At 39.9% G+C, this 20,219-nt stretch overlaps 1 long non-coding RNA gene across 2 annotated transcripts in view; it reads right to left on the reverse strand.

Annotated features, from left to right (window-relative positions):
* The window catches only part of LOC139626709 (uncharacterized), a 44,818-nt gene that overhangs the window by 6,426 nt on the left and 18,173 nt on the right, over positions 1–20,219 (reverse strand). The gene's annotated exons all lie outside the window — the stretch shown is intronic.

The following is a 20,219-nucleotide window of genomic DNA, read 5'->3' on the forward strand; positions in this document are numbered from 1 at the left end:
TGCATATAAAATACCTCAGCATGCACAGTATAATGCCAGTGATGTAGAGACATCATGTACAAAATGCATGCATTTGTCTTCTCTTGCTATTTTTTGCATTTATCTTCTAAAAGCAATCTCACATGAAGCTGTGACAGTATACAGTACTGTGCTTCTATGTAATATAGATATGTCAGATTTCCATTATAAATTTGATTTCAGATCTTGCCAGCCTTCTGGAGATATTGGTAATCATTCTTTTTTATCATGGTATCACTGATGCTGATATACAGTTTCTGGCAGCACTTTCAAGGCTATACTCACCTTATCCTCATCATAAAATCAAGCCCATGGGATGATTACATAAGGGGTGGCACAAACTGACATGTCAGGACCAGCTGACTGCACACCTGTGACAAAACAAATGACAGGTTCATCTGATAAACAGATGAACTTGTCAGACCCCTTGTTCCCTTGGCATGATCCCACTGAGGTGTGAATACTGTTTGTTGGCTTCATCCTGGCTGCTCAGAGGCACAGCAACAACCACTGATGTAATACTGTAATAAACCTGAATGTAATAAAATGTCTCTCCAACTCATGTCAGTGTGAAACATTCCCAGACTGTTGTCTATACTATACTTCTTATAAGGAGCACAAACAGAAAACTTAGAGTAAGTAATATAATATTTAAATATCATACAGCATTGTAGTTAATGTTTCCCTAACTCTAAAGAGACATAAACTGTACATGGGCCTTTTTCACTGCAGTTTGACTTGTCACAGCAGGAAATGTGCAGGTGGAACTAATAACAATAATGATGGCTCTCCTCCATTTGGATGTTCCAGCAAGCCATGACAGTGAGCCAGCAGGCACAACAGCAGAGCTCTGGCTCTGGCACATCTAAATGGGATGCAGCTAATATCAATGTTATTAGTTACACTGGTGCATTCTATTTTATTACATGTCAAAGAGTCTGCTCTGAAAAAGGGGGATAATACCTTAAAAAGTACATCTCTCTAGTCCAAGTTATAACTTATTGTAAGCTACAAGAAACATGAACAACTTCATTGTTCAAACATAGTGTTATTAGTTGGCTTCTTGAGGACATTATTTGAAAATGTTTCAGAACAAGAGCTCCCAAGAATATTTTTTTTATGCCAGGTGTTATGAGGCTTCTTATTGTTGCTCACATGCAAATAGACAAAAAACAAGCAAATTCAGAAAACGTCTTCATCAGTTTGACAACACAGGTGCTGAAAATATCTATAACACAACCAAATACACAAACACGCTGCAAATACTCACAACGGAAGTATTTCCAGAGGACAATAAAAAAATGATGGGGGGGCGGGGTTCCTGTGGCTCGTAGTGCTAATCACAGCGACTACTGGTTCGAGTCCGAACCGTGGTTCTTTGCTGCACGTCATCCTCTCTCTCTCCCTAACTTTCCTGTCACTATTGGAATAAATAACTTTTAAAAAGTGATGAACCCGCCTCAGATGCACTGGCATGGATGCATTATAATACATGTGCCCATGCGCACTTGTTCAATGCTTTTAACTTCAAAGGTCACAAATCAGTGAACAACAACTGCATCCCATCCAGATTCATAACTTTTGAATGTCCCCTGGAAATGCTTTAGTTGTGTTGTGAGTATATGCAGTGAACATGTTGTCAAAGTGATGAAAATATTTTCTGAATTTGTTTGTGTTTTGTCTATTTACATGTGTTTTCTTAAGGTGCAGTGCATTGAGCTCTCAGGGCCACTACAGTTTAGTGTTTCAGCATGAACAATAATCGTTACACTGAATTCAGACTTCAACTACTTTATGTCCGTTGATTATTGTCAGTCCTAAAACCACCTTATAGAGACATTATTGCCAACAACTGGACTGGTGTGGCACGGTAGGAATTACGGTTATATGCCTCGCTCCGAGTTCCACTTACAAGTTGTATCAGTAGAAGCGTACACCAAGTACTGGTTAACTGCACTGTGTATTTGCAAAAAAGACACAATGTTACCAATGCACTTAAACTCTGTCTGTATTTGGCACTATAAGCCATGTGCTTCCACCATTCCACCATTCCTGTTGTCTCTGGTAAGTGGAGAAAATATCATCATGCCAAAAAGCTAAGAAATCTGGCGAATCTCCAACCATTGAAAGAATTTTCATCCACATGTGCCTCCTTCTCTGTTGGGTTGTGGGACTGCCAGTCTGCAGTTAACAAAGCTGATTACATTCCTATCTATGCTAACCAGCTATCCCTTGAGCTACTGGCTCTCATTGAGATGTGGATCAAACAAAGAAAACACTGCTACCACAGCTGCCCTCTCCACTAACTACACATTGTCCCATTCCTCCCGTCTGTCCAGGCAAGGAGGTGGGACTGGCCTCCTAGTTTCCAATGGAAATTCATTCAACTTTTGCCTCCAAACTAACACTTCCAAGTACAATGCTGTTGTGATGACTGCTTCATTAAAGGTTTCGGTGGATGTCATTTACTGCCCATCAGGACAAATGTGTGATTTTGAGAATGAGCTAGATACACTTTTGTCTTTCATTCCTGAGCATGGTGGTCCACTGCTGATCCTGGGTGATATGAACATCCACTTTGACAATCCGAGCTCTGCAGACGTCCTGTCCAAGATATACTTATTTGACCTACAATGGGTTTGCAACTGGTTTCTCAACTGTCACAGAGTCTCTCTGCTTTATACTGACCTTATGTCTGGATACTTTTTGTCCTCTATCCACCAAACCTGTTTGCTCTAACCTGCCCCAGCCAAGGCTGACTGATAAGCTATGAACTGATCTCGAAGGTGCTGAGAGAAAATAGTCTAAATCCAGTGACCCTGCTGATCTCAAGGGTTATCAGTCGCTCCCATCTTCCCTCTAACCCTGCATCAATACTACCAAAACGGATTTTTACAATGATGAGATCAGCAGTACCACAGGCACACAGGAATTATTGTCCATCAGTAGTCCTGATTGTAGTTGTCCTACTACTGTACATGTCTGCTAGACAATATTCCTACCAACCTCCCCCAAACTATGTCTCCCACCATTGTGCCGGCAAACTCACATGTGATGAGTGCTCCAATGGCTTCGGGAACATTTCAAACTGTATTCAAACAGGTTCAGGTGACACCCCTGCTCAAAAAGGTTTTGCTCACCCCTGAGACCTATCGACCAGTCTTCTTACATTTTCAGGTCTCTTGAATTCCCCTGATGGAATTATTGATCCAAATCAGTTGGGCTTTTTGAGTGGCCACTCCAATGAAATGGCTCTGTTGTCTGTAACAGAAGCCCTAAGGGTAGCCAGAGCTGCAGCTCAGTACTTGCTTCTTATCTTGCTGGACCTCTCAGCAGCCTCTGACACGGTGAACCACCATATCCCTTCATCCGTACTCTGATATGAGCATCTCGGGGAAAGCACATTTTTGGTTTGAATCCTACCTAACTGGGCTTTCAATGTATCATGGCAAGGGCAGATGTCCATAGCCCATCGCCTCTCCCCAGGAGTGCCTGAAGGCTTGGTGCTGGGGCACAATATACACCACCCTCTTGGCTCTGATTATCCACTTGCATGACTTCTCTTGTCACTGCTATGCAGATCATATCCAACTATACCTGTCATTTCTGTCAGACAACACCACAGAACCCGGTCTAGATCTCGGCTTTTCTCTCGGACATATCATCCCAGCCAATCAATCTCTTCATCATAACATCAACGATAAAACATAGTCCTTACCATAGTCTGAATGCCACCTAACTATTGGTACAAGGCTAGGCTATCTCTCACCATCACTACTAAAATGTCCTTCTGGTGGGTCTCCCTTACAGGTGGTCCATCTGGTTTTTGATCAGCCTAATAGGGCACATGTTACACTGCTGGTTATTGACCTCCACTGGCTTCCCATGGCCACCCAAATGAAACTCAACTTGTTATCGCTTGCCCACAGAACAAGTCGTACGCTCCTTCTCGGCTACTGTCCTCCAAGAAATGTCGTCTGGCCCTCCACACGAGGCAGTCACAGTCCAGACTGTTCTCGTTTGTGGTTCCCCTGTGGTGGAACAAGCTGCCAAATGCTATGAGAGCAGGGGCGTGCCTCTCTATCTTCCAGAATCTATTTTAGCTGGCGTTAACAGTTAAACATTTGGTGTGTGGTGAATTAAAATGTACTGCCTAAAAGGGATACCCCACCTCTTAATTTTCCAGTTATTACTTTATTTAGTAGCTGTGACCATGCAGTGACGATTCTGAGTCATGACTTTTGTAAACAGGGAGCAAGGATGTAAAGTAGAGGGCTCTAATGAGCCACCATTCATGAAAAGGGTCTGACACACATTATAAATAATGGCACAACTCATTCATTCCCTGCAGCTGGCTGTACTTGATCAGACCATGCAAAGAACCAACACACTCAAGGTGTTCAGCCACCGGGAGTTCAATTAATTTCCAAATCAGTTTCATTTGAAGATCCCTATAAATTGATTTCCCTGGACATGCAGCGCCCCAAACTCAACATTTAATGCTGTACACCCATTACACTTCCATTCATTTTCACTGTGGCTGTTTGTATAGACACCTGCTGGCAAACAGAGCAGGAGTGAAGTGAAAACAGTTAATGAAGGAGGCACCAACTAATCCAAGTGCATGAAAATTACATTTCCTCCCTGCTTTTAAGTTTTCATTAAGCATTGTACTGCCACAGCGATTTGTTACACCACACAAGCTTTTAGACTGGGGAGAAAGTTTCAAAATGATCTGTTTAACGGCAGTCGATTTCAAAAAAGCTTTTTGGTCTATCAAATATGTTAACAGAAAGAATATGTTTTACATACTGATTAATACTGAATAAAAACATCAGTAATTTAACTCAAAGTTCCAAATGGCATTTTAACCATTGGTAAATGACTGGCTATGATGTGCAGTAGACGTTGACATTCATCAGGATAAAGCCAAAAGAGAAAGCCTCCCCAGGGGGGAGTTGAACGGGAGGCACAAAGAGAAATAGAACGACACAGAGAGAGAGAGAGGGAGGGAGGAAGAGAGAGAGAGAGAGAGAGACGTGAGGCAAAGATACTATGTGAGGTGAATTTGAGTCAAAAATTTTAGTTTTTGGAGTCACAACTCCCTCAAATATGAACACACAGACATGAAACACTCACTGATATAATTCACTGTGACTTACACTGCCTGAGGACATCATTATCTCTGATGTCCAGTGTGAATAAACGTCCATAAATCTGCCTAGAAATCATAGAAAAAAGGTGCCTCTGAACTTGCCTCAGAATCATTAGGTTTTTTAAAATTTCCTCAGTAGAAAAGTGATTCAGTGATAGCCGTCTGTGCATTAATATATACATTACAAATAGGCTAATCCAGCATACATTTTAATTGTGTCAATTTGCTAAAATGCGAACAAATAAGGAAATGGGCCTGTCTGCCTGCAGCTGACATTATAACAGTTCATTTATTGGGTCTTGCTCTCCTGATGGCTTTAATTTTTTGTGTTGTTATATTGGCTCCAAAATGGGCCTATGTGTCACATTTTGTCTCGCTCCAGTTCAACACAAAAGACATATTTCACACTGTAAAAAAAAAAAGGACAAGCACAAGCAGCTCCTCATGCAGAAGAAGCAATGAGATCCACATTTAAACACAAAGATGTTGTTCCAGACGTGATTTAAATTACATGAGGACCTGCGAGTTTGCCACAAAGCAGACTGTAATTGCAGCTTTACTGGGGGTTTACTGGGGTGGGGGTATCAAAAATTACCACATACCATGTTAACGTTAAAATCACCCATCCTGCCCTAGAAAAAGCCAGAGGGAGAGGGGCTTTGGTTGGCAAAAATATATCACCTTAACTTCACTTTTCCCAGCTTTGCTGAGTTTCTAAATGTTTCCGGATGCACTAGATCAAATAGTGAATATACAAAGATACAGCGTTTGTGTGGCTCAGGCTAATTTTGCCACCCCTTCTCCAATGTTTGTGTATGGGCCAGAGGGTGTCACATGATACTTAATAAAACTGATTCACAGCCCCACACTGTGGGACAAATACCAACCCCCTTTTATTTACATTTTACACAGTGTCCCTACTTTTTTGGAAACAGGGTTGTTAATGAGGAGACTGGACTTTTATCAAACCGGCAGTTGTACTGCTGTGAAGTGACTTGATGATGCGACCACAGCTTGACACAGTAACGTTGTACATTCACTGCTTGGACATGTGACAAAAAATGTCTTATTTTACTTTTCAGTGGTTGTGGAAATGTCCCTTTGACTAGCAGAAGTTGCACAAGTCATTTAACTCTGAGTCACAGGGGGTGTTATGCAGACGTGCCACTGAAGCCTGGGACACAGTAGGAGAAGCGTGAATGAGCCTGTGTGTGGTTCATGTACTTGCAGGTGGAATCTTCAAAATCAAGTCACATATGAACAGCTTTGCTGCATTTTTCAAATTGTGACCTAAATTATTGTCAGGGTAGAGAGAGAGCAGATGGCATTTAATTTAGACAAGCATTCATGCAATGTCTTAATAATTTTCTCTCATTTTTGTAATTTTGTAAGACACCTTCATGTTGTTATTATAAACCACAATACAGGAATTTGGTAGAGTCAGCTAATATTTTGTCATTAACTTAATATCAATACTTAAGTTTTGTTAATTAATAAAAAGACTAAACAGTTAATATAACCTCAAATTTCACATTTAAACCTCTTCTGAACTTACAAACATACAAACAAGTTACTCTGACTGATGTCTTTTACTTTGTATAAGAAGTTGAATGAATGTATTGCGGAAGCTTTGCTCATATCATTAATGTAAGAGTATAAAAACATGATGAGTGTATTATCAATGTGATGAAAAGTCAAGTTTGTTTCTTTTCATCACAATGAAAACAATGTACAATTTGTACTGAATCTGGTCCAATGTGGTTCCAACAGGAGCAGCTGCAGCTTTAAGTTGTTCATGTGAGATAAAGACCTGACACTTTAAACTGAGTAGATGTAAATGGAAAGCAGATCTCACTTGTTGATTTATCTTAATAGGCTGTCCCAAGTTCATAGAACTTGTTATTTCAGGTTCAGTTAACTGAATTGGCTTTCAACTTGAAAACTCATAAGAAGACTTTGAACTAATTATTCAACTTCAGTTCAGTTCAGTCACATTTTTAAAGGAGCAGTGAACTATGTTTTTAAATTCAGCCAGCTTAGTTGTATTAAAATATCCCTCTTCAGCACATTGATCAAATGCCAAGTCTTAACTGAACACATCCATGCGTCTCTGATTGCCTGCAGTCTGTCTGTGAGACTTCATGATGGGCCATTTCTCCACGTCCACACCCATAAATGAGTTTGGCATGGGTTTGGTTCCCCTATGGATATACAAGCAGGGAGCCTGACAGAGGGACCATTGTGATGAATAGCCTTTTAAAACCATGAAGTACAGCCCCGCCATTGTTTTTTTCACCACCTCCCGATGCACCCCTTCCCCTTCCCCTCCCTCCCTCTTTTCTTTCCCTCACCACTTTTTCTGTTTGATGGATTGGTTTTCAGCTGCTGAGCGTCAACGCCATTAGCCGCAGGAGCTGTCCGATACTGCCACAGCGGCATATGTGTGGAGACGCAGATCAGAGAAACAACCTCCCGACATTTCCGGGCAATGGGCCTTCGGTACATGCAACACAAAACCAGTAATGGAGGTTTCGTCTCAGACAGCTATTGATGTTCCATGAGATTGTATGTCACAGAACAGGAACTCAACACGTTCCTGAGCACAGTTGGTCATGATATGTAAATATAACGGGGCCAAGAGCCAAATCTTAAAGAAATGCATATAATGTTAGCAGGCTTTATGATTTTATTTTATTTTTTTAGTTTTAGGTATAGTTACATTATACTGTATGTGGATTGGAGCTTGATTTTCAGACTCAGGCCATCCTTCAAACTGCAAGCAGCCATAAAAAGTTATCATTAAATTTGTGCAGCTCTGGATAAAAACGAATAATAACAAAGTCCCTCTAAAACGAATCCTTATCTTTAAGGTTTAAGGATCTTTTTTCCAGGGCTCATAAAATGCATAAAAAAGTATGGAAGCCTGTGCCTCACTTTTGCAATATTAAGCATCAGTCAAACAGGAACACTCAGTGCAAATCATGAGTAACTGCCAGAGTAAATATCACCAACTGTTGACACAGAGTTATATCGAATCTGCCTTTTGGGCAAGAGGAAGAAACTTGAGTTCAAAATGTATGAAATGTTCCTCTGAGTTAATTCCTTCCCTGGAAAAATACTCCAGTAGTCCAGCCAGCGAAATTTTCACTATTAACACCTCAGTTTCTAATTTTACTAGGTTTTATATAACTCTGTCAAAGGGAAAAAGTACAATGCTGCCTTTAGTCTCTTAGTCTACACTATGTGTCTGGGTCTTTCACAGTCAGCAGGGCTAGAAGGATTTCTGGGTAGGAAATTAGTTTTGTATTTCCATGTGTTTTCAATTACAAATGACATTTTGCGGATTTTTCATTTTATTTTGTTTTATTTATTTTGACTGTACTTTTATTTCCGAGAGCCTGCTAGGCATAATGTCAGTGGCAAACCTTAACATTGCATAACCCTCAATAACTGATTTATTTTAGCATAGCACCCACGCTACTGGACAAGGGAATTTTCTTATCCAGAGTTCAGCTTCTCAGATTTCTGGTAATATCTGACACACCCAAAGTCATTATCTAATCAAACTCATGTATAAGTTTGGGTTATTGATCTTTAAGAATATGACAATACTGGGGAACTGGAAATGCCAAGTGAAGATTCCCTCATTGAAGATTCTGTATGAAATGCACCTTGGTAAAAGTCAAGACATTACTGGTCCAATGGTTTGAATGGTGCTGATTGTATGCCTAGTATTTAAAGGGGCTATTTGTAAGTTTTCTCTGCTGCTGAATGTGGTTCCTTGCCAGGAGCAGGTGGCGATGATTGTTGCCTAACAAGGGCCTTGGCCGTCATTACGCTTACAAGAGAAGAAGTTATAATACGCCCTCTGAGCAGCGCTATATCTTCAGGGCAGACTGGAGGCTACAGTGAGTCGCTGTCAGAAACCGATGAGATGGGCAGGGGCTAGCTGGTTAGCATTATAATATGGCTAACGTCTAATATATTCTGGTTTAAATGATGATGCCCTTGGAAAAAAAAAAAGAAAGAAAAAGAAAGACAATGTTCTCTGAAACCAATCATTGCCCAGAGAGTGTTGATGGAAAGTCATTTGTGGTTTTTCATTTCAAATAAAACAAGAGATTCTTATCAGGGAGGCAGATCTGAGCTCATACTCAGAGATATTTCATCAGTTTGACAATTTATCCTTTTCTCCAATTTTTTTTTTTCTATCTGAAATGTGTCATGTCAAACTTCTGTTTCTTACTTTTGAACATGCTGAAGTTGTATTAGCTGTACACCCACACATGCAACCTTGATAGCTTCTGTACAATCTTCATATCCTACAGTTAACTATTTCAGCAGGAGCAGATTGGGAACAGTTTGGTTTGAATAGTTTAGGGAAGAGGCGACTGTAAACATACATCTCAGCAAAGTCAATCAACAACAGCAAAAACAATACCAAAACATAATATGACAATGCAACACTTACAGAAAATCATGAATCGAACAGCCAAGAGCTGATTAGCTGTTGCCATCTTCAATCATCCTCCTGCACTAAAGCAAATTTCTATGTCTGTTTGAGACACTTACATCATGAAAGTGTAAGAGTTAGATTTAGTAGAAAACAATTTATTCTTTGAAGGAACCGTTTTTCATCTGAGGTGCTGTGATATTACCTTGATACAAGGAAAAGAGTCTTCACTGAGTGACAAGTACCAAACCTTTTGTGGGTGTTACAATTTCCCCTGAAAGCTAGCAGGGCAATTCTAATCTGAAATGCAGCTCAGTAAATACATGTTGACATTCAAGGAAACATGACAACAACTAAGAGTATTTTGATAAAAGGGAAATATTGTACCACTAGATGGAATTCATGTTGTTCATAAAAGCAAAGAAAGCCCTTTCACCTCTCAGAAAGGTAGCAGTGAATATGGCTATAGAGTAGCAGCAGGAGTTCAGCTGTTTTCATCCAATTATGACAAAAAATAGCTTATCTTCATGAAAACCTAGTGATGAACTGCTTTTAATGCTTTGCTTGTAGCCAGGATGCAGAGAGACGAGAGAGTGTGACTCATGCTGTCTGTGATAAGGCATGCACGTTAAAGCATAAAGCCAGTATTACAGGAGAAAAAAAATACAGCAGCAAGACAACAGCCATTTACTTTGCTAAATCAAAACACTCTCACCCTCTGCATTGTATGCAGCGAGCCTATAAACCCACAAAACAATGGCAGCAAAGTTAGGGAACAATATGCCAAAGACCGATTAAGGCCCACATTTCTAAGCATGTGTGTTCATATTTTACAACTGTGGAGGTCAGCAGCAGTACAATGCATGTGCCAGGCAATGACCAATTAACAATTATGTAGCTCTGCTGCGACATACAATTATTTTTAGCTCTAATACATTCAGCACAAACAACACTGAGCTATCTACTTACAAGATATCTACTTACTCTACACACGAATGCACAATATGTTAAGCTTCTCTGTGGTAAATAAACCCACTGAGAAGAGTTGCCGTGGTTCCAAACTGCCAAAGTGACATGTGAGCCAGCAGCAGGTACGGCAAACAGCCAAACACAAAGTTACTGCATGAAGGCGACAGCAGCAGGGTGTGTGGCGCAAATGTTATGTCTTTTTCCCACAAGCTTGTCTTGTCTTGAGTGGACCTCTGTCAGCATGCAGCAGCAAGCAGTGCTGGCAAGAGGGTATCCCCTGAGATCATGGATGGATTACTGAACAGGCATGCAAGGCACAGAAGCAGGCACCCATGAGGTCAGGGGCCTCTGGGCCTGAGCATGTGTTAGAATTGTTGGCGAGTCAATGGAACGAATACAAAAAGACGTAAAGCAACAAAAAGAGACGCAAAGAGACAAAATGACCACAGAGAGGCACAAAACAGCTATGATGAGACACAAAACAACAGCCAGAAAGACAGCACAAAATGACACAAAATGACTACAGAGACACAAACAACTGCACACACAATGAAGCTAAAAACAGACCAAAATGAGATACAACTAGGGAAAATTACTTTTACATGGCTGTGACCATCATCTAAAATTGCTTGAAATATACACATAACTGTCACGAGTCCCACATTTTACATCTGTATTAACATGATTTAATTTACATGTCAAATGGGATCTAATTACCGCATAGCAATAGGCCAAGTTAAACACAAGTTAAAGGAAAAAAAGCATTCTTATATTGTCCTAATCACTAAAGGAAGGACTTTTTTTGTTATTGTGCATTATTAACTATCAGCAATATTAATGTAACTGTTATATGTGTATCGCTGTTTTGCTACTGAAAAGTAGACAACTTTATGTAGAGAAAAAAAAGCTGTATTGCAGTTAAATAGAGGGAAGTGGATGTATGCCCTTGTAAACAGTATTCCCACTATTAACCTGCACAAATTATTATTAAAGACTGGAATCATGTCCACTTGCAGAGGAAATGTGCATATCGGTACGAGCAGTCCGGCTTCTGCCTCAACTACTTGTGCTTGTCTGATCAACTTTCACCACATTCACTCTCTGCTAACACTAAAAGCTTTGCATGCTCTGAACAATAATCAATACTTCTGAAAATGAGAACTAGAAAGAATTGCACATCTGTCACAGTTATCTCGCTCTCACTCTCTCAATTCCATCTTTTTTCTTCTTGGTAAAGCACTTTCTTCCATCAACCAAAGTTCAGCTAATGACTGGGCGATTGGCAGGCAGCCAGACAGCTACAGGATTATGGCCAAAGATCTCTGTAATGACCATGGCATGGAAATGCATGGACATACCAAGAGAAAACTGAAGGCACTTTTAGACAACTGACATCCAATGACACACCTCTGACCTTTTGATATTGCTCTGATAGCTACCATGGCCACATGCTAATGTCAAATGTGATATAATGTGATGGGCTACTAGGACCAAATTGCATACATTCACATACACACTCTTCAGTTTAAGATAAAATATTTAAATGTTTTACAGAAGAAGAGAGGGATATTCATAGAAAAAAGTATGTATGTTTTATAGGCACTGCACTCCAAGATGGCAGCAATTCATTCCAATGTAGAAGCAAATTAGTTTTCTCTGCTGTTCCTGCCTGTTCTACCCTGCTCTGCCTGTAGATTTTACATTATGATGAAGTCAAACACGTAGTGGACAGACCTGGTCTGGTATTAGTCACAAGCCATTAAAGAAGTTCATAGTAAGGACATGTAGAGTTATGGACCCAAAATCGACACCTTCTTACTCTTCCCACTATCTAACAATCAAATTGATAGGGAACAGAGACAAAGTATCTTTCTTTCACAAACAAAAAATGTCAGACAGATATACAACCAGACCATGGGTGAAATGGTCAGCTCCAGAGGTTCAACAATTTAACACCAGACACATTGGAGAAAACAACCAGAATCTACATTTTGTAACAATGGGATTCTGAGCGTTGATATTTGATTCGTCATATTCGTATTTACCCTGTAGTTAGTGGTATAGTTAATACATATCTTTATTTAGATTCAGTTGTCCTATTGAAGATCTATTGAATCAAGAAGTCACAGCTTCTGCTATTTATCATATCAATCAATAGTCATTTATCAAAGTTCTCCTCAGTGAGGAGTGGTGCCCCCTATTAAAAAGGATTTATAATTATAAAATTATGGCCTTTGTACAATACATATTCTTATGGTGCCCTGTGTGAGGCATAGAGTTCAGGGTTCATACCTTTTGGTGTTACTTTTCCAATATTTCCGAGGCTTCGGTTGTTTTCACCAATATGCCTGGTGTCCATTTGTTGATCCTCTAGACCTAACCAAGTTCTCTGGTCTCAAGTGTAGATGCAGTGTAATGATTAACCTGCCCAACTCATGTTTTTGGCTGTAACACATCAAAGACATAACCTGGGTTTAGGACTTGGATTTTGATTTGATTCTGCCTCTACACTGTTGAATACATGAATGTTGTTTATGTGCAGTATGTGCTAACCTAACGCCATACTCGCTCTCTGCCTATTGCTCAAAGCTGAATTGGATCGAGCCCTCAGGGTCACTGGCTCCCCACACCCACCTCTAAACTCCTGTCTCATTAAACATTAATGGACAATATGAAACTGGATTCCTCTTGGTCCGAATGGGAGATAACTGCATCGGCAGGGCAATTTGATAGCATAATCATAATGTAGACAGCTCCTGGGCCCTGACAGCTAGCTAGCTGGCTATATTGCTTGAGCTGAGAGACAGATGCCTGAGACTAAAATGAAGGACAGGGGTGGGGTGTGTGTGTGTGTGACTGAATGTGTGTGTGGGTGTAAGGCAGTGCTGGTGGGGTAGAGATAAGCCCTTAGGGAGAAAAAGATAGAGCAAGATGTGGGATAAAGAGTGGAATGTCAGTGAGAAAGGATAAAAAGCCTTAAGTGAGAGAAAGTGAATATCAGAGTCAGAGAAGTTAAGACAGAATAACTGGGTTTGTAGAGGGAGAAGGGAGGAGAAAAAATGGCATGGTGAGTTCAGATATTCATCCACCTATTTGGACTCTTTTTAGAAGGTAATGGGGAGTCGCCACACTCCTGAATACTGATTTAAATAGAAAACTCAGGATATTTCCTCCACACATTTGCCTGTCTCTGACTATTAATGGAAACTTAAAATTGCTCCCAATACAGCTCCGGTTCAATGGGCTGCATCACCTTATCTGATGTAATTTTTATGAGAGTCTGTCTTGAATCCCCTCTTTGCAGACCTCATGCCGTCTCTCCTACAAGGACATTAATGGAAAGTTGATGTGCTTGTTAGCAAATAAAAACTGGCAGTGGCAAGCTGTCAGTTCTAGTTGTTCTACTTCTGTTGTTGTCAACCAACACGGGACACCAGCTCTTGTTAAATGTATCCCTAACGCCCGTGTAGAGCAGAGCCCATCAAGCATGTCTTTCATTCCCCCTGCTTTCTTTCTCAATGTTCGTACCTTCCACTCAGCCCATGACCTATTCTAAAACAGATGGTGGAAAGGAGTTAAGGGAGAAAGAAGTTACAAGGACGTTGTTTGTGAATTTCGGTGCTGAGAAAAGAAAAATGCCAGGGGGACCTCACATCCTGGGAGGAGTGGAAGAAGGATGGATACATGCAAGTGGGGGATGGACGCTCCCCCGATACACAACATCTGTTAGCCCGGTGTCTTTGAGCGCTGAGTCTCAGGTGCATCAACAAACAGAAGCTACGTTTTCTACCAAAATAGGCCAATCAGTTATTTTACTTTGCTGTTTGACAAGACACAATGTCTTTTCATTTATGTTGGTTTTGACAGTTTGGTAAATGAGGCAGAAAGTCTGTATTTTAATTGGGACATTAGAGCTTTAATGTGCCACATTTGGATCTGAATGATGTCGTGTGGAATTGTGTTTTCAAGTTGGGATTGGAATTTACTTCATCATCATTACATATTTTATAAGACAGATCCCTGCCCCAATTCCTGATAGATGATAAAACCTAAAGCGTAGCTAGTGTCAACATAAATTGCTGTGATGTAAATTTTAGATGGAAATGTAATTTCACAGTTAAATCACACTTCCAACCTTCAGACTCCCTCCCGTGTAAGTCATTCAAATCTGGCACGTACAAAGGAGTCACATTGTCACGGACACAGGCAGCTGTTATATAACAGCACCTCCACTTCTTTTAAATGTCCCATATTGTTGAAAGTATCAAACTGCTCAGTCCAGAAAATAGTTTTCCTAGCGAACCAGTTACCCTGCTTAGTGCTACCTATTATATTCACAGAGCTAGCATCCTTTTTTCTGAAAGGTAAATGACTCAGGATCTTTGATCAACTAACTGGAACAATAGTCCAAAGCCATGCTAGCATGCATACTGAGGCTAACAGTGACGATGCTAACATGCTTGTGTTTAGCAGGTATATTATTTACCATGATCACAATCTTAGTTTAACATGTTAGCCTGCTAATGTTTTCAAATTAGCAATAGCAAAATGAAACTTCTGGCCCAACATATGCCTTGGTCCTTGGCCTGAGTCTGGCCCTGTTATCCTCCAGTATTGACTGTGTGTGCCAGAATTGGTCCAGATGTGGAAGTAGCATCTGACAACCATGCTGTATATGGGCCAGATGCCGGCCGTGGAACCGGGGTGCTCACTGGGCCAGAAGGAAAACAAACGTGGCTCAAGCATTGGCCAGATTTATTTTACTATATAAAAGTCATTAGTTTTGCTGGAAGTTGATGATCAATATTGGAAAAATATAAGCTGTGACTTGAATGTAATGAGGATACTCTACATGAGAGGCACATACAGGAGTTAATGCTCACCAGTGTTAGTGGAATAATAAAAATTTACTATCATTAGCCTAGCAGTTTGGTGATGTAAAAGCCAAACGCTGGAGTTTTTCTATTACCCAATAGGTCATTTTCCACCCTAATCATCCTGACAGTAGATCCAAGGAAAAGCAGAGTTCAGTGGAGTCAGCTAACTAATTAGCAAGAGTGGATGTCTGTCATTACAGTGCTCCAGTCCACATAAGGTAGCACTGATAAAGTTCTACTTTTAATCACTGCCACTGTGCAGTAATCACTTATAGGCCATTTGTACAGTATGCCTCATTAAGACGAGGTGATTCGGTTATCGGTCTTTATTGATCCAGGTGAGAATTTGAAGAAGTTTCTGAAAGTCCAGACTTTATAAGATAACGCTGTACTCTTGCATGACTGCATTTTTACAAGCTTTAATAAGCTGGTCGTGGTTCCATGTCCTTCTCTCATATGCTCAACAGTGTTCACACAAGGTTTTTGTGGGATTTAATTAAAACTAGTGTTCAGGTTTTCTTTCTGTCACATTTTTTGAGTTCAACATATTCATGCAATCATCATTGACAATTGTTAGATACAATTTATTGCTAAATTAATGCAGCATTTAGTACAAAACCATGACACTAGTTATCTGCTTTCCTCTGGACATCTATCTAACAAACTGAAGTCACTGGTTGCATCACGTTTCTTAATACTTCAGTTGTTTACACAAACTGAAAATCAAATGTATTACGTATCGGAAGCTTTATGTTGAAAGATAAGGGATGAATATCTTGCCCATTATGTGCTGGAGGAAGTGTTTTCATGGCTGATGGGAAATCATTACATAAGTTAGTAGAGCAGTGAACAGGACTCTAAATGCACGTTGGAAAGTCTTCCTGTTGCTGGGTTAGTGAGTCCTAATTAGTACAAGTGCGGCGCATTTACATGGGGAGAGGATAGCATTTCCCGTGCATGCTCCATGTTTTATTCATATCAAAATGCACATACATCTCTATACCCAGTTTGTACGGAAGCACAGTACCAACACACATGCATTTAGCCTTTGTGTGATTTAATTTAAATTAGTGTTAATGCTGGCATGTTAGTAGAAAGTTAGGCTGGATGAGCAACGCTAAACTCTATATTGAGATTGATGGTGCAGTGAAACTGTCCCCATGTGATTTAAACCTTTATATTGTGCTGTAAAAACAACAATGCTAATGATTTTAATGATTTACTGCATGAAAAAAAAGTAACTGGGAAAGAAACAAAAAAAAAATATGTTTGCAACTTATTTCTCAACTTTTCACACAAATCATTGTTCTTTAGTCTGAGTTTGTGAAGGAGTCTCTGCCACTTTGCTCACAGATGTATGAGTGTGTCACTCTCTTCAACACTTTCCCTCACGACAGCTGATTGAGCAGGAGAGTCAGTGACAGAGACAAAGAGATAGAGAGGTTTCTATTTAGCACAGTGATCTACCTGTCCAGGGGCCTTACACGCCCTTACTTTTCTCTCCATGGTGACAAAACTTTAGAGCGATCACTTTTAAGCATTTACTTTTTGACAGTCAAAACTTGCATTCAGTCTGACTCTTATTCTGTAGGAATGAAATATGCCTGAACAAGGCGTCATGATGGGGCCGCACACTGTCGAGGGTTGACACAACTCGACTGATGGCTACTCCAGGGCTACTGTTATGGATCACTGTCCTACAGGTATAGTGCTGAATGACTGCTGTGAGTTATTATGGGAATGTTGGTCTAGCTAGTGAGAAGTTACAATCTATGGGCTCAAAGCACAGCCCAATAGATTTTGTAGCTGCCTCTAGCCATAACAAGTAACAGACTGTGTAGTTAACGTTATAATAGAGTTCTGTGGTACAAAGAAGAAATTTTGGAACATTCACTGATGTGCATCCTTGCTTATTTGTGTTTTTTCTGGGGGAGGACAGTTTCTTTGGAAGGTAGTCTCCAAAACGAAGACTTTTTTTTTTTTTTTTTTTGCATCATTGTATACACCTGATACAATTATAGTTCCAGATGTGAATTTCAGATAAGGTCTGGATCAATGGTCTGGAATGATACCATCAAAATGCAAAAACTCAAGTATTTGACTTCACTATGTTTAAAGTCAAAATTGAGTAAAAACTAAAGTCAGGTGATGAAGTTATGATTTATTGTGTGAGAACATGATAAATATAAAGAATCAAATCAGCAGCTGCAGCAGAGAAGAAGCTGCTGATTGGATGCATCGTCCAGCGACCACGGCAGGTGTCCCAAATCAAACACACCTGTCATGCTGCCCGACCTACAGGCGCATAGTGGGTCTGTCTGACGCTGGATGCTGAAATACTGACGGTGGATCCTTCAACTGTGATTGAGTATCTGAATAGATTTTTACACAATTACTTTAATTTTTCCGGACTCTTTCCACCCCTGAAAACCAGGTATATACATCAAAGGTCATCATGTAGCCCAACCCTAGAATACAGATTCTGTTAGAGTCGGAGTCGTATCGCAATTATCATCCAAATGTCGTCCAGTTTCTTTCTGATGAAATGACCTTCGGGATGAACTTGAATCACCACATTAAAGCTTGATTACAGGATGCCCTCAACCACACACCACCCTCTCACACAGACATTTAAATAGCACATAACTTAACATTTCAATTAAAATCGAGGGTAGAGGTCGACACTGGTCACATGGCATCTTTGTTTTCAGTGCTGGCTGTCAGGCTTCTGCTGTTTCCGTGACATATCAGAGGAAGTTATGATGCTGAAAAAGACATTTTAGCTCCTTTGGGGTTTTGGATGTTTGTGTCCAGAAATGACTGACATGATGACAAAAATAGGAAAGTAAGGCTGCAATTATTTTAAAAATAACTGACATTATACTTCAACATTGATTTGAGAGTGAAAAGATGGAGGAATCATGTCAAATAACACCAGTAAGTGACACGAAGAGCTACATCTGCGTGCATGTTTGCGCCGGTCTGCATATCTGTGTATGCTAGTGATCATACATAAAGTTTGTATGTGCGTGAATCTCCACATCGGCTGTATCGAGTTCCCGGCTCAACACTGGTGCGTATCGATTTGGAGGTCCCTCTCCTCCAGCTCAAACAAACTGCTCCCAGCGTGTGCGTGGGCGGCACTCAGGCAACCCAGAGTGAAAGATAGCTCCCACAACAACCTCCCAGGTTCTCCACTTTCTGATATTCAGCAGAACCACAGCTGACTTCTGTTTTCCCTCCTAAGCCTGATGGCTATACAGCACAAAAGAGCACTGGATATCAAAAGTATTGGATTTTGACATAATTGCAGTGTGTTAAAAGAAAACATTCAACACTATGGTTGAATGGATGTTTTTGTGTGGTCTATGGTTGGAGATTTGTTGTTTTGAAGTTTAGCTGGGAATCTATAAAACCATTTCACATATAGGCCAAAGACAAATGAAATGTTGGCTCTTTCAGGTGCATACTTTGTGACTTGCTTCACTGCTGTGATAACTAAGTTGTTTTATTTATACCATATTCTATTGCAGATGATGCACCCTTTGCTGGTTTGAATCATTCTGTTCAGTTCAGTTCAAAGATTCACAGTCACTGACCATTTGGTTTGTTAACTCTTTTCTCACACTAGTCAGTTGCTGTGCGCGAATCAATCCCAAAAGGATCAATACTACACATATGAAGTCTTGCTTTGTGTATCAATAAATCAGATTGATAACAAAAGAAACAGATCCATCACATGGTAGATCGCTCAGTGTTAGTGAACAATCTTCTTATATCTTCTAATAGATATATCTTCTAATATTTGCATCTGTGTGACTGTTGTAGCAGAGAATTCACATAATGAACACATGTTACTGTATTTACCATAAAAAAAAACATTATGAATGTGATTATAATAAAACAACAAAAATAAAAGCCTTGTGTATTTGGTGGTAATCAAAATATATTCAGACTTCAAATTTTATCAATCTTATCACCATTCCCAAGCAATTTACTGTAATTTTAATCAAAAGTGTGTGTGTGTGTGTATACACACATTGACCCACACAAATGTGTGTTCGAAGCCTGTCAATATGTTATAAGACATTTATAAGAAAAAAATTAATTGATTTAATAAACTAAAATAAATAGGCTATTGTTAACAAATGTTTGAAACGTGTTGCGCCACATTAAATTCATATATATATTTTTAATATATTTACATGTACAAATTTTACTTTGGATGATATAAGATATAAGTTTATAACATATGAAATACCCAGAGGACGTACATATGTGATAGTACTTATGTTAGATATATATGGCAACTTCACTCTTGACAAAGGTCATATTACACTGTATAGAGGACTCCCTCGAAAAAAGAATAATCTCAATGAGACTCACCTGCTTGAATTAAAGTTAAATAAAATAATTAATAAAAAAAGCACCAAGTGTGCCATTTCTAGAACATAGCCCGTCTTCTGAACCTGCCTACCCACCAGCTATTATTAATACAACTCGCTAACGTAGTCACTGCCCATGAGCCCATACGCCCATCTGTTTGTCATCATCATTTTAGGTGTTTGTCAGTAGGAGTGGATCAGTCTCCAGGATTGTGTCAGCCAAATAATTTACAGTCACTAAATTTATCAAGATAAGTGACATCCACTGGCGACATGTACTTTCCTCATCCTTGTCGCTGCGAGGGTCCTGCGTGCAATCCTGTTCCCAGGTTGTCTTTACGACTCTGCATATGTTCAGTACA

This window comes from Trachinotus anak, unplaced genomic scaffold, assembly GCF_046630095.1.
Source record: "Trachinotus anak isolate AG129_WGS33_773 ecotype Australia unplaced genomic scaffold, CSIRO_AGI_Tana_v1 ptg000001l, whole genome shotgun sequence".
NCBI lineage: Eukaryota > Metazoa > Chordata > Actinopteri > Carangiformes > Carangidae > Trachinotus > Trachinotus anak.